Source organism: Pollicipes pollicipes, unplaced genomic scaffold (genome assembly GCF_011947565.3).
Source record: "Pollicipes pollicipes isolate AB1234 unplaced genomic scaffold, Ppol_2.1 Scaffold_4002;HRSCAF=4701_pilon_pilon_pilon, whole genome shotgun sequence".
In the NCBI taxonomy this organism is placed as follows: domain Eukaryota; kingdom Metazoa; phylum Arthropoda; class Thecostraca; order Pollicipedomorpha; family Pollicipedidae; genus Pollicipes; species Pollicipes pollicipes.
In genome coordinates this window covers 13,869,418-13,884,329 of record NW_023596420.1, presented here as the reverse complement: position 1 = coordinate 13,884,329, position 14,912 = coordinate 13,869,418, and the positions used below count along the sequence as shown (strand labels likewise).

General features: G+C 54.4%; 1 pseudogene; it reads right to left on the bottom strand.

Moving 5' to 3' along the window:
- Positions 1-752: 752 nt before the first annotated feature.
- LOC119094127 (acid phosphatase type 7-like) lies at positions 753-10,067 on the bottom strand (annotated as a pseudogene).
- Positions 10,068-14,912: the final 4,845 nt, after the last annotated feature.

Sequence of the window (14,912 nt, the reverse complement as noted above, 5' to 3'; positions counted from 1 at the left end):
CCGCAGTGTCCGGTGCCGCGCCGGCTGATCTAGTGAGCCGGCCCACAGTCCACCGGGCCAGAGACACCCGGCACCGGGCCGGTCACGAGCTCGGCTACCCTGCCGTTAGTGTCCGCTGCCGTGCCGGCTGAGCTTAGTGAGCCCGGTCCACAGTCGACCGGGCCGGAGACACCCGGCACCGGGCCGGTCACGAGCTCGGCTACCCCGCCGCCGTGTCCGGTGCCGTTGCCGGCTGAGCTAGAGAGCCGGTCCACAGTCCACCGGGCCAGAGACACCCGGCACCGGGCCGTCACGAGCTCGGCTACCCTGCCGTAGTGTCCGCTGCCGTGCCGGCTGAGCTAGTGAGCCGGTCCACAGTCGACCGGGCCAGAGACACCCGGCACCGGGCCGGTCACGAGCTCGGCTACCCTGCCGCCGTGGTCCGGTGCCGCGCCGGCTGAGCTAGTGAGCCGGTCCACAGTCGACCGGGCCAGAGACACCCGGCACCGGGCCGGTCACGAGCTCAGCTACTCTGACGCGTCACCAGCGGCGCACGTGGCGGCGGGACGACCCGCGGCGGCACGGCGGCGGCGGCGGCGCAAGGGACGTCGCTGTACACAGCACGTCGCGGCACGAGTCAGCTGGACACGCTCATCGGAGCACCGAGCCACGGGACAGGCCTCGCATCCAGCCTCAGGTGGACAAATTTTAAGGAGACAGCGTCATTTTCGTTGGGTTTTGAACGCAGACAGCAGACACGTTGCAATGCACCGTCAACCCAGACGGGTCGCAGCCTGCAGCCGGTTCCGGGTCTCTTTGCTGAGCCGGAAGGTCAGTTTACCCTTGAGCTGTTACACATCGACCCAACATCGCACGTCACGTGACCGGCACCGACGGTGCCGTGACGCTGTGGAACGCTGCCGGGCGGCGAGCCAAGGCGCACTGCCCTAGAAGGCGACTTGATCAAAACAAAAGAGACAATCCCAAATCTTTCCGAAGAAATGTTCGGGAGGTAGAACAGTTTGTGTCATGTTTTCGGGAGGTAATCGAATAGCATCGGGAAAACTGCGAAGCCTTTACAAGTCAGTTTTCAAAATAAAGGCCAAAGCAATGTTCAAAATAAAGGCCAAAAGCCACCTTGGGCCCCATCCTAACTTTCAGCTTCCAGCCTCTGGTTCAATTGCAGACACAATGGCTACTGACAGCGAGCGCTAGCCAGATGAGTTGATACAAACAACGGTAAACTTATAATTACTGTAAATACAAGTGTCCGTTTACCGTCATTTTTTACCGAAGCAATTAGCCTTAAGCTGAAAGACCGTTGGTACCGTCCAATAGCTGACGTTCATTAGTTGGCCATGAGAAGATGGCACTGTTCTTACAAACGTTCTAGGTTGATGAATAAAACAACAGGTGCGACGCCTTGTCCACAACACAAGAACACTGTCGAAGTGGCTCTAGCAAATACTGGGCCGGGAGCCAGACTTAAAGTCAAGCACCTTACACTGTCCTGCAATATGAAAAGCTTCCACTAGCTGGGCTCACTTGGTCAGGAGGAACCAATGACAGACAACGGAGCAATAAATCAGCATGGAACCGGGTCAGAGAGGGAACTCCTTCAGCAAACAACACCTGTCAGCAACTGTCTTAATCCCTTAACTGAGGACAGCAATCCATAAAAGGCGAGCCTCGCCCGAGCCAGCAAAACCAATGGCCCACTCAACGCGATGGTCCCGGCCTCGCCCACGTGGCCAAGTGCGGCCGCTCAGGCCGCCGAGGCCGCGTCACTCACCGCCGAGCCGGTGGTGACGTGCACCGGCGCACCGGGGTTCAGATACGGGTCGGCCGCCGTGCCGTTCAACACCGTGTAGTTGTAGACGGGCCAGAGCCGCTCGTACGAGTGCTCGTGCGCCCAGACGGCCAGGTCGACGCCGTACTGCATCAGCAGCTCCTCCACGCCGAACCTGGCGGAGGCGGCGGGCGCCGTCAGCGGCGCCGTCAGCGGGCGGCATCAGCGGGCGGCGCCAGCGGGCGGCGCCAGCGGGCGGCATCAGCGGGCGGCGCCAGCGGGCGGTGTCAGCGGGCGGCGCACGGTCGGGTGCAGCTGACGGAGCACGACGGCCGGTGCCGGGATGTCATGGCCCAGTGGGCGTCATGCCAGCTGGTAAATCATCCTCCTGCAGGTGATCTCGTTCGTGATAGCCAGAGCCCGGGATGTCGGCTGTTCGCAATGCACAGCGATGTCTGTTGCCTGGTGCAATGCGCTAGGTTTAAACACGGAAATCTCGATCGGAAGAAACGCCAGAAACAGCCGATTTCCGACAAAAGCTCAAAAGAATAAGCCATAGATTCTTCCGACAGTGTCTCGGATAAACACAGCCTTCCAGAGCGTGACCACCGCAAGGGCCAGCAGCGAGAGCGCTGCCGTCGGCGCGTCCGGCTGGTACATACGCGCGGGCCAGCAGCGAGAGCGCTGCCGTCGGCGCGTCCGGCCGGTACATACGCGCGGGCCAGCAGCGAGAGCGCTGCCGTCGGCGCGTCCGGCCGGTACATACACGCGGGCCAGCAGCGAGAGCGCTGCCGTCGGCGCGTCCGGCCGGTACATACGCGCGGGCCACCAGCGAGAGCGCTGCCGTCGGCGCGTCCGGCCCGGTACATACACGCGCAGCAGTGGCAGGCCGACGCGGAGCGCGTCCGCCTGGCGCGTGCAGTCGTCCTTGTCCGTATTAGAGCAGTACATCGGCCGGTGTCCGAAGAGCACGATCCAGGGCCGGAGGGCGCGGCTGGCCGGCCGGCTCGCCTTCTGCGGCCGCCGCCAGGGGGCGTCCCGTCAGCGGCGGACGGGGGGAAGAGGGCGAGGAAGGGGGGGGGGGGGGGGTCACCGCGAGCGGACGGCCGGCGCGCGAGCTGGTGTTGGAAGCAGGCAGTCGCACGCCGACAAAAAACACGGCAACGAAGATCAACTCGTCGTGCCGTTAAGTCTAAAGCGACTGGGGGATGGATATTCGAAGACAATGCTAGGTATGGTGGCTGAGTCCCGTGCAACGCACCGTAGTAATGTAAAAAACTACATCCAGTCCAGAGAATGGACCCCACCTTTCCTGAACACCGAAGGAACAGATTGCAAACCACACTGTAACTGCAATGTGAGGAACAGATTGCAAATGTTACCTCCAGGTCCTTCTTCAGCCACTTGAACTGGTTGGCCACCATCTTCATTCCGTAGTTGAGGAAGTAGTAGTACTCCGATGACATAGAGACGAAGTGAACCGGGCCCATGTCGAAGCTGTAGAACATACCGTCACCGGACCCAGGCATGGTGAAGCGGTTCTTGTAGTTGGAGAAGTTGCTGGAACAACAGGATGGGTGTTCAGATGCGAAACACAGCAAAGTGGGGTCTTCATGAGAACGTTATTCAAATATGGCTTGTAACACGAACATGGACAACAGGAGGGGAACACAGGTGGAAGGCGTGCTAGTCGCTACATCCGGTGCTAGCTGCCAACAGTCGGTAGCCGACGGTTCGGCGGCTGTCCGAGCCAGACGCCAGGACGCCAGACACCAGGACACTCACTGCACACGTGGCTCGACGACGCCGCGACAGACCAGGCAGCGCGCGCACTACACCCGCCTACCACTGACGGCATGTTGGGCTGACGCTGCGCACCGCAATGACATCCGGCTGGACCTGCCGGCGCTCGAGGGTGCGCGGCGCGCGCACACTGCACCTGCCTACCATTGACGGGCATGTTGGGTTAACGCTGCGCACTGCATGACATCCGCCCGGGCCTGCCGGCGCTCGAGGGTGCGCTACGCACTGCATCTGCCGAAGTTTCTACTGCCCGACAGTGCACCACTCCCTGCATCCACCCGTCGTTTTCAACACGAGACGGCGTGCTTCCAACGGCATCTGCACGTGGTTTTCAAGCCTACTACACCAGACAGCGCACTGCTCACTACGTCCAGCCGTGGTTTTTCAGCGCCAGACAGCGCACTACTCACTACATCCAGCCGTGGTTTTCAGCGCCAGACAGCGCACTACTCACTACTTCTGCTCGTGGTTGCCGGGGCAGGTCATGTAGGGCAGGTAGCCGGCCAGTGGCTGCAGCTGCCGCATGAACTCGTCGCCCCACCTCGGCCGTTGTCCGTGTCCATGTCGTAGGCGAAGTCGCCGACGTGCAGCACGGCGTCGTACAGGCCCTGCTGCGCCTCACGCTGCAGTCTGCGGTGCAGACGAGTCAGCTCCTGGCACGCGTACGGCGCACAGGACACGCTCACGTGAGGTACACATGTCCGAGCTCGCGAAGGAGTGAGAAAACCGGATGCCTTGAGAAATGTCCAACCGCATTGCAACACTCTAAAACTGACAACAAAATATTGAGCTTACGGGGACGGGTCTGTCTGTTTGGAGTCAGGTGACCAAACAGCGGGTGCATTCCCTGCCCCGACGCGCCAGGCCTGGACAGTGGGCACTGCCCGACAGGGGACGACGGATCGGGTAACTGCCCGACCGGGGATCACTACGCTCGGGTCAAGGGTCAACCTCGGTGCCCCGCCAGTCCAAGAGTCAGCGACGTGCGCCGGGGCGGGCAGACTCGGGGCCACTGACCTGGGCAGTGACTGGGCGTTCAGTGAACCGAGGTCGCCGTAGACGGCCAGGCGCGGGCTCCACGCTACGCCGGCCTTCATCGAGGTGAAGGTGAACACCTCCGACCAGCCGGCGTCGCTGCCGACCTGATACACTGCGGGACAGAGCCGCTTGAAGTAAGCTGCCGGGCCGCACTTAACGGGCAACGGCAGTGTCACTGACGCTGGCTAGGGCGATATTCGAGTCCTTGTTGCGACACAAAGGACCGCCTGGTTAACCGACCGATCGACGAACATATACAAACCCATCTATTACCACATTCAGTGCTACACAGCACAGCTGGTGACGCCAGAGCCCCTGGCAGCCACCATCGCCGGCAGTGACGTCACACCCGGGGCACTCACCGTATCTGGTGCCGGGCTTCAGCGGGCCCATGCTGACCCGGTGCACGTACTGGGCGCGCTTCAGCACGCCGCCGTCTGTGAAGAGGCTCGCATTGCCCACCACCTGCGTGTGCAGCCGCGACTCGCCGAAGTACGCCTCCGAGGCCACCAGCTCACCCGTGTTCCACGTGACCACCATGTGAGACGGGTCCTCTGGAATGGCAGGCAGCGCTCACCGCCTACGCTCCAGGCACGTGCCACAGTGTCTTCGGCGCGGCGGCATGTTGGGGGCGCTAGGCTCTTTCTACGCATCGGTTATCGGTGTTTCCTTTCAGCAAACGGGCGACGTTCTTAATTTAATATGCACACTAAGCAGCAATGCTGACACAAATATACAGTTAGACCAAGTGATTACACACTAGGCTGGGCCAAAGTGGTCAAGATCCACATTTTCTTAGCAAATGAACACTTTCCTGTGCCAGTTGGCATACTTTCCACTATCGAACATTTCAACCATAACTGACTGTGTTTACCCCATGTTCAAAACGTAGGAGTCAGTGACAAACTTCCAGCACTTGGCCCCTTTTCACAGTATTTTCGTTATTCTGTACCAACATTTACACCCTCCCTTTCTCGGTTACGCACGAGTTTAGGTCACCTAGTCCATCGATACCAATTGTAACGGTCGGGGCTCAGCTGAGCAGTTCCGGCGGCCACGGGGAGTGTGTGATCAGCTGAACAGTTCCGGCGGGCACGGGGAGTGTGTGATCAGCTGAGCAATTCCGGCGGGCAGGGGAGTGTGTGATCAGCTGAGCAATTCCGGCGGGCACGGGGAGTGTGTGATCAGCTGAGCAGTTCCGGCGGGCACGGGGAGTGTGTGATCAGCTGAGCAGTTCCGGCGGGCACGGGGAGTGTGTGATCAGCTGAACAGCTTCGGCGGGCGGGAGAGTGTGTGATCAGCTGAGCAGTTCTGGCGGGCAGGGGAGTGTGTGATCGGCTGAGCAGTTCCGGCGGGCACGGGGAGTGTGTGATCAGCTGAGCAATTCCGGCGGGCACGGGGAGTGTGTCGCTGAGGCTCGAGCAGGGGAGGTGTGATCAGCTAGCAGTTCCGGCGGGCACGGGGAGTGTGGTGATCAGCTGAGCAGTTACGGCGGGCACGGGGAGTGTGGTGATCAGCTGAGCAGTTCCGGCGGGCACGGGGAGTGTGTGATCAGCTGAGCAGTTCCGGCGGGCACGGGGAGTGTGTGATCAGCTGAGCAGTTCCGGCTGGCCGGAGTGTGTGATCAGCTGAGCAGTTTCCGGGGCACGGGGAGTGTGTGATCAGCTGAGCAATTCCGGCGGGCACGGGGAGTGTGTGATCAGCTGAGCAGTTCCGGCGGGCAGGGGAGTGTGTGATCAGCTGAGCAATTCCGGCGGGCACGGGGAGTGTGTGATCAGCTGAGCAGCTCCGGCGGGCAGGGGAGGTGTGTGATCAGCTGAGCAATTCCGGCGGGCACGGGGAGTGTGTGATCAGCTGAGCAGTTTCCGGCGGGCACGGGGAGTGTGTGTGATCAGCTGAACAGCTTCGGCGGGCAGGGGAGTGTGTGATCAGCTGAGCAGTTCAGGCGGGCAGGGGAGTGTGTGATCGGCTGAGCAGTTTCCGGCGGGCAAAGGGCGTGTGTGATCAGCTGAGCAGTTCCGGCGGGCAGGGGAGTGTGTGATCAGCTGGGGCAGTTCAGGCGGGCACGGGGAGTGTGTGATCAGTTGAGCAGTTCAGGCGGGCAGGGGAGTGTGCGATCAGCTGAGCAGTTCCGGCGAACACGGGGAGTGTGTGATCAGCTGACCAGTTCCGGCGGGCACGGGGAGTGTGTGATCAGCTGAGCAATTCCGGCGGGCACGAGGAGTGTGTGATCAGCTGAGCAGTTCCGGCGGGCAGGGGAGTGTGTGATCAGCTGAGCAATTCCGGCGGGCACGGGGAGTGTGTGATCAGCTGAGCAGTTCCGGCGGGCACGGGGAGTGTGTGATCAGCTGAACAGCTTCGGCGGGCAGGGGAGTGTGTGATCAGCTGAGCAGTTCTGGCGGGCAGGGGAGTGTGTGATCGGCTGAGCAGTTCCGGCGGGCAAAGGGCGTGTGTGATCAGCTGAGCAGTTCCGGCGGGCAGGGGAGTGTGTGGTCAGCTGAGCAATTCCGGCGGGCACGGGGAGTGTGTGATCAGTTGAGCAGTTCAGGCGGGCAGGGGAGTGTGTGATCAGCTGAGCAATTCCGGCGGGCACGGGGAGTGTGTGATCAGCTGAGCAGGTCCGGCGGGCAGGGGGGTGTGTGATCAGCTGAGCAATTCCGGCGGGCACGGGGAGTGTGTGATCAGCTGAGCAGTTCCGGCGAGCACGGGGAGTGTGTGATCAGCTGAACAGCTTCGGCGGGCAGGGGAGTGTGTGATCAGCTGAGCAGTTCTGGCGGGCAGGGGAGTGTGTGATCGGCTGAGCAGTTCCGGCGGGCAAAGGGCGTGTGTGATCAGCTGAGCAGTTCCGGCGGGCAGGGGAGTGTGTGATCAGCTGGGCAGTTCCGGCGGGCACGGGGAGTGTGTGATCAGCTGAGCAGTTCCAGCGGGCACGGGGAGTGTGTGATCAGCTGAACAGCTTCGGCGGGCAGGGGAGTGTGTGATCAGCTGAGCAGTTCTGGCGGGCAGGGGAGTGTGTGATCGGCTGAGCAGTTCCGGCGGGCAAAGGGCGTGTGTGATCAGCTGAGCAGTTCCGGCGGCAGGGGAGTGTGTGGTCAGCTGGGCAGTTCCGGCGGGCACGGGGAGTGTGTGATCAGTTGAGCAGTTCAGGCGGGCAGGGGAGTGTGTGATCAGCTGAGCAGTTCCGGCGGACACGGGGAGTGTGTGATCAGCTGAGCAGTTCCGGCGGGCACGGGGAGTGCGCGCACCGCGGGGTGTTAGCGGATGGCGGCCGGAGGGTGCGGGTGCAGTGCGGTTTGCTGAGATTGGAGATTGGTTGGTGTTTGGAATAATGACAAGAAATTTTCGAAGACCGATGTTGACTTTGAACGAGTGAAAACGAAGACGAACGCGAGCACAACACAATCTTACCAGCACCAATATCTCACTCTTTGTTCACATCAAAGCATGTGCTGTATGCAGCCTGTTAACCTAGCCATACACTGGCTTCGGCATCTTGAGTTTACCAACGGATGCGCTGCACCATTCATTCCCGTTTTTCATAGTTTGTACACCAAACTCTAGCAGTACACCAAAATATTGATAGTGCCCAATGGGTGTTCTGGTCCCATTTGTGCTCTCTTGCACAGGTGCATGGCATACACATACATAAAGTACCGAGATCTGGCTTGGTTCGTGCAAGGGATGCCTTCATACAACTGAAATGCATCAGCACAATGATAAAATTCTGCACTTCACAGTGCTAAACCATTATCTTTGTGATCCTGGTGACTCTTGATTTGACTACCCAGGGCAAGTTCATGTTTTCAACATAATTTTAAAGGCCAAGAAGTGTTGTTTTCAGTGTCACTATCTCTTCAACATAGTTTGGAGTGAAACTTATGATCCAAAGGTGTGTTCAAAGCTAGACTTACAATAGCAGGTCTCCTAAGCATGAAGACATGTCAGGTAAGTAAGGCCTGTGCTTGCATGGCTGGAACAACTTGCTGCTCTTCACTGCACCCAATTGACACAAAATGCCCAGCTGCCTGTTCACATCTTCCAAATTACAGTTCCGGCTGGTGCCGTGGAGACTTTTTTGTGGTGCTGGCTATAACAAATGAACCATTTTCTTACATTCCTTCCTTATTTCAACATTCACTGCTACTCTCCACATGGAGCATTTTGTTTCAATGTACATAAAAAAATCTATCAGCTTTTTCACCGGGCTAAGCTGCCAATGCTGTTGCTTCAGAAGGTTGTACATTTAGATGAGCACTGTGCATACCACATTTTGTGTGGATGGCATACATGAGGGCAGAGGACAGTCCCCAAAGCAAAGAACAGCACATGGACCCAGGACCAATGGTGGTGAAATTCAGTAGCAATGTCACTGATCCCAAATTCTTTGAATTTAGCATCCTTCTTTCAGCTTTCAAGCACTCCTGAGCTATTAAATTGGTAACAGACCATAGTAGCATGACAGGATGGACAAGTAGTGAATACAAACACCAGCCATGCAGCCACAAATACTAAAGCATATACCAACCTCCATATGAGAGATGTATCTGTTCTGGTTGGTACTTGTCCGTTGCTTCACACAGACACAGCATTGCCAAAAAGAGACATCTTAGCTTGAGGGGAAGCATTCTGATGCCTAATTTCTTCAAAACAGCTGTCTGAAAAATAAGGTACGAATTAACAGACATCATGTTATTAGCTCCATCAGGTGTTGCCAAAGATGTGGAAGCCGCAATGGGCTTCTAAATTACTTGCCAAGAAGGGGTAAATTGATAAAGCTAAGAAAAATCTTGACCATACACTTCAGGCCAACCTTAATCTAATTAATCAAAGTCAGAGAACAGAAGCATTGACTGTATCATTTAGAGGCAAGCCTTTTAATAATGTAGCTTATATATCAACCATTGAAAATTTAAGCAGAACCTTAAGGAATGGGCATGCCATGGATTTGAAGAAATATAACAACAGGAAATAGTGGTTATTGTCAACAAAGTAGAAGCTGGAGCTGGGAAACTAACACTACCAGGGGCATAATCCTAAATGTGTGTTGTCTACATCTGTATGCAAGCAACCTTGCTTTGCGCAGTCTTAATCTGCTCTGAGGATGAAGCGACGTTTGAACCAAACCCATAAATTAGGTAGTACACCTCACCGTTAATCAACGTTCGCGGACCGTCTGAATACGAAAACAGAATGCAGTCATTGAATTTATCACATGTTAATACTAACCGTTGAGCACACACCGGTACAATGTTCTTTGTCCCAACACAACAACCCCGACCCAGTACCCGCCAGCCCTGTCACTGGTCCGTCACGGGCCAGCTTTGCTGCGATAAGGCGGGTTTCACAGGCGATTCTCTTTGTTTACGTCGATCAGGTGCGTTGCAGCGATATTTTGTAGGGTTTTGTTAAAAACGTGTTATAAAAAATCTGATGTTTGGAATCTACATGCATTTAACATCGGGATCAACCTGATGAAACGTAGGAACGTTTCAAAATGTTTTGGACGGCAAGCTCGGGGTGTACTTCAGGAACTTTTTCTGGAAAGCAGCCCGATGAATGGGGAAGGGGGAATGCAGATGGAGCTGTTATTGCTCTTTCAAATGTAATGACTGCTAGTCTAGATATGCATCTAGAGCTGTTTCTCACCGTTGCGCTCTTGCCTATTCGACTCATCTATACCATTCGGCAAATAAGGCTATCCATCTTCCCAGGATAATTCATCGAATTCCGTGTTGTCTTTTCTGGGGAGGCGAAATTCCACGAGCGGGTAGGCATTTTGGGTCATTGAAGAGGCGTCTGCCTCCACAGGGTAAGTGCCAATATACGGCCTGGATATACGCTAGTGAGAATTTTGATATTGGATCGATGGCTCATAGCCGGACAGATTTTTCATGCACCTTGATTTCGCGGGCTGGTTTCCAAAAGATGAGACTTGCCGCAGCATTTGAGGCGGAAACGAATTAGGAAGCTTGAAACTGCCAAAAACAATGTAACAAAAGCCGTACAACAGGAGGCTCTCCTTTGAAAACCAACTCACAGAATGAATGCCCTTCCGTCATATGTTATTTACCTGAGCCCTGCTCCCGTACGCCGTCGGCGGCCACTGTCCTGGCACGGCTGTCTTCCGAATGACTGACCGCGAACTGATCGCATGGCTGCTTTGTTACACATTTCTGGATCAGCATTGCCAGTAATTGGTGTGCAGAGCATGTGTTGGATACCTGCAACAGCATCTTTTTCAGAATTATCTTTCCTTACGCCCCACCACCGCAGCAAAAAGCCTCCGGGAAGCTGCCTGCCGTAGGCATGAGTTGGCCCAACGGACATTTGGTTGCCCATCATTCAACCTAGACGACTTGATCTGTTTTTGTGTGTAGGCAGGGGCGTAGCCAAAGCCTTGCCAAGGGGGAACACAGGGTTGACAAAAGCCATTCTTATGGTGAAGCCCTCCCCCCCCCCCGCTAAAAAAATCCCCGGATATAGCTTGCACATTAACAAGGGACACGGTATTTTTCGTTTTACTGCTTTTTTACTGTGTAACCAGAACAGAAACCAGAAGCTGCCGTGAGATTAATTCTGCTTGTATTCTGAAGTCCATAAACTGCATAAAACAGGCGTTGAACGGCCGCATGGATTAAATCACTGGCATCCTTGGTTTGCAACGGTTTAGTGGGCTCTTTCTAAAACGATAGCATTCAGAAGTCGTGTCAGAATATTTTATCTGGGCTCCACAAACATTATGGACATCGCAAAGGTAGATGGTAGATCGATATGTTTGATCAAAACTTGAAAATGAAAATTTGTGCGCAGATCGAGTGGCTAACAATGCGTATCAATATGACAAAGCTATGTTTGTCTGGAAATGTTCAACATTCAGTCAAAATCGACCAGGGGTGCAATTTATGTAACGCGGTTTTTAACATGCGTGCTCGCGAATCTTAGCAACGAAAGTCTCGACACCAGGCGCTGCAGTCTCCTTATTTCGCGGAGCGTTAGCCCAGTAGCTAACTTTTAGCCTTGGCCCACTGATGAACAAAAATGATGGTACTTCTGAAATAAGTACCTTTCAACACTTCAATTTATTAGTGATACAAATCATTTGACGTGATTTTAAGCATGCGCACTCACAAATATTAGAAACAAAACGTCGACGCCTGGCTTTGCAGTCTCCGTAGGCCGCGCAGCGTCGGCCCAGCAGCTGATACTGAGCCGTGGCAACTGGTGGACGAAAATAACGACGCTTGTAAGACAAGCTCATTTAAACGCTTCAGGACATCAAATGTTATATTTAGAAGGCAGCCTGGGCGTGCGTGCGATTTTTCATGTGTGCGATTTTTAGACTGATGATAAGAACGGATTGACACCTAAATCACCGCGAGGCGGTGCTGGAATCTGGTGATAGAACTGGAAGAGTAAGGGGAGAAACTTCATTTTTCCGTGTTTCTGTAACTGTTAATCACGGCGGCGCCTGCTGTCTGGTGGCACTGGCAGTGGAGGATGCCTTTCGGTTTACACAAGCTGCAACCCAGGTCATCGCTGTCCTTGCTCCCGAGGTTGCGGGTGGGCATGTTCAAACCTTTTGATATAATTCGCTTCACTAATCCATTCTGAAAATGAAGTTGCTCAGGTAAACATGAGATGGTCTTGTTGGTTTGCTTTTTACTCATTTCGACCCACTCTCTTCAGCAACAATGAGACCCCACTCTACTTAACAATGATAAGAACCCTTATCTCCTTCCGGGCAAGGGGCCCTTGAATAGAACACGAGGGGCACATTATCTTTTCCAGCCAAGGGCTGAGGGGCCACTCCAACACATCGCGAAATGTCTTCTGGCTGCCATTCTGGCGACACGGGGCGGGATCTCCTGGTCGATCCGGAGGCCGTTAGAAGGAAATGTCGTATCACGTTCCCTTCCCTGACGCGGGAGGCCTTCTGACCCACGCAGTTGGCCCCGGCTCGGTGCAGGAACCGTTACTGATGCAACGACATGCCTGATCGCCGCGGGTGGTCCAATAATTGTCACATGGACTCCAGTTCCATGTTTTTCGGTGTTCTCCAGAGATATTGAGGACTCCCTTAACGTAGATTGTAGATAAAATGAGGTCAACAATTTTTATTCACATGGCTAATCCATGTTCATCTTAAGATGTTCAAGATCCAGTCAGAATTGATTACTGATAAAAAGCATGCAATATGGTTTTGAACGTTCGCGCTCGCAAGTAGTAGTAACAACAGCCTCGGCACCCGGCGTTGCAGTCTCCATAGGCCGCGCGACGTCGGTCCTGTGGTTATGACATTTAGCGATGGCCAATAAGCAAACGAAAAAAGATGACGCATCTTGTGGAAGATGGCTGGTGAACTAAGTAAACTGACGTATATGTTTAGTGTAGTGCAAATGTAAGCTAAACACAGCCTTAACCCGAAAAGTGAGGGGGGCAGTCAACGCTGCTGCCCCCCCCCCCCCCACCTTGAAAAGTGGGGGAGCCATGGCTCCCCTCCCCCCTGTTTTTAAACGCATGGAATCAACGAAACCGTAAAAAGAATCTCACCCATCGGATACCATGTTAAATCATGCCCTGGTAATCACCTGAACTGTGACAGCGTGCATACCGATCGAAAAAAATAACCCAGTTGGTTCAAATGTTTCAGTCCACGCACGGTGCCTTGATCACCACTTAGACCAGCTGGTGGGATCCGGCCCGGGATAACATTGCTACCGTTCCGGAAAACGTACGAGGCACTTAGGGCGGCAGCTAAGAACTCAAACATATGCTCGAGGTATGATCTGACTGCCCGTCGGCCTTTGGAAACTGGCTGGAACGGAGAGTCTCCTTATTGTTCTGTCTACTCCGTCACATTGCCCTCGTCCGTAGGATGTTGTGAAGAAGTGTCGAGCGCAGTTAGCTGAAATTCATTTTGGTGAAGATACATGTTCCGAGATTTATATATTTGCCAATTGGGGATATTATCCGTCGGTAAATTTATAGATGTCTTGGATTGAGATGTTTTCCGTGCTCAACATTCAAATAATCGCGCTTTGGAATGCTTACATCGTCTTGGTTTGTACCGCGTGCAGCTGCTGCGCACTCTAAAACTTTTGGGTGCTATTTTCTCACCGTCTTTCATATCGTGTATACATGGTGCATGATCCTTTCGTCGCGTATACGCGGCGAACTAATCATTGTGACCAATCTGTTTCTGATGCTCGTGCTGCATTCCAAAGCAAATATTATACAGAAACCCTGAGACCAAACGAGCATTTTTCCAACGAGACCATCCGCAAAATGACCTTTTCATCATTCAAATGTGTTTTAAGTCTCTCAATTACACGATTTGCGCTTTTGCTAGCAAATTGTGCTTTATCAGGTTTGTTTTTCTGCGCTCATCTTCTCAATGCATTCTACAGAAGTGTATGTAAGTGTTAAAAGGTGCTGCAAACGTGTTGCAAGTGCTGTGAAAGTGTACTGAATTTTTCTAGTGTCATGCGGTCTGTATAAGCCACTGGTTTGTGCTCCACTTGGCCGCTGGTACTTGCCCTCCTTTGGCCCGGAGTGCGCTGGATGTGCCAACCTCGTCGGTGGCTGGTCGTAATGTGGCGACATCATTGTGGGCCGTCCAGACTGAGGGAACTTCCCGACAGGAAGCTCCCTGCAGTCTGTGCATAGGGATGCCTCCACTTGCAGAAGGCCGCGCATATTACGGCTTCAGGATGACAGCAGCTGCTACTCGTCGGCACCGCGGTCCCGCGAGATGTACACAGGAAATCCCTACTTCCAGAAGGTCATGCAGATTGTGGTTTCTGGATGAATACACCCGACACGCAGCGCTGTGGTCTCTTTTGCTGACGTTCTCTGTCAAACGCACCAGTATATTTCATCACACCTGCAGCATTGCTCTTCCCTTTCTTATATTGGACCAACAGTTTGTGCTTGCAGTGTGGGTATGTCGCCGTCGCCCTTGTCACCTTTTCACCAACGCCCGGTTTTTTTTTGCACCAGGGTGGCATGCAAATGGTCCTCAACTGATGCATTATACGTTTCGGGTTGAATTGTCTATCCAAAGCACTGTAGTCGAACAAAGGAGAATCATTTTGGCCATTTTCCTGTCGCTACCTGACTCCTTGTAGGATTACTGGCCGACTCACCAGTGCTGTTCAGTTTGGTGTTTAGAATGGTGCATCTCGCCAAGCATCGCTTGATTATCGTTGCGGCACACAGTGGACTATAATGGCCACACGCTTGGTATATGGCTAGTGTGAGCGGAACGTCTAAGCGCGATTTCTCATCCCTGCCACGCCCCTGA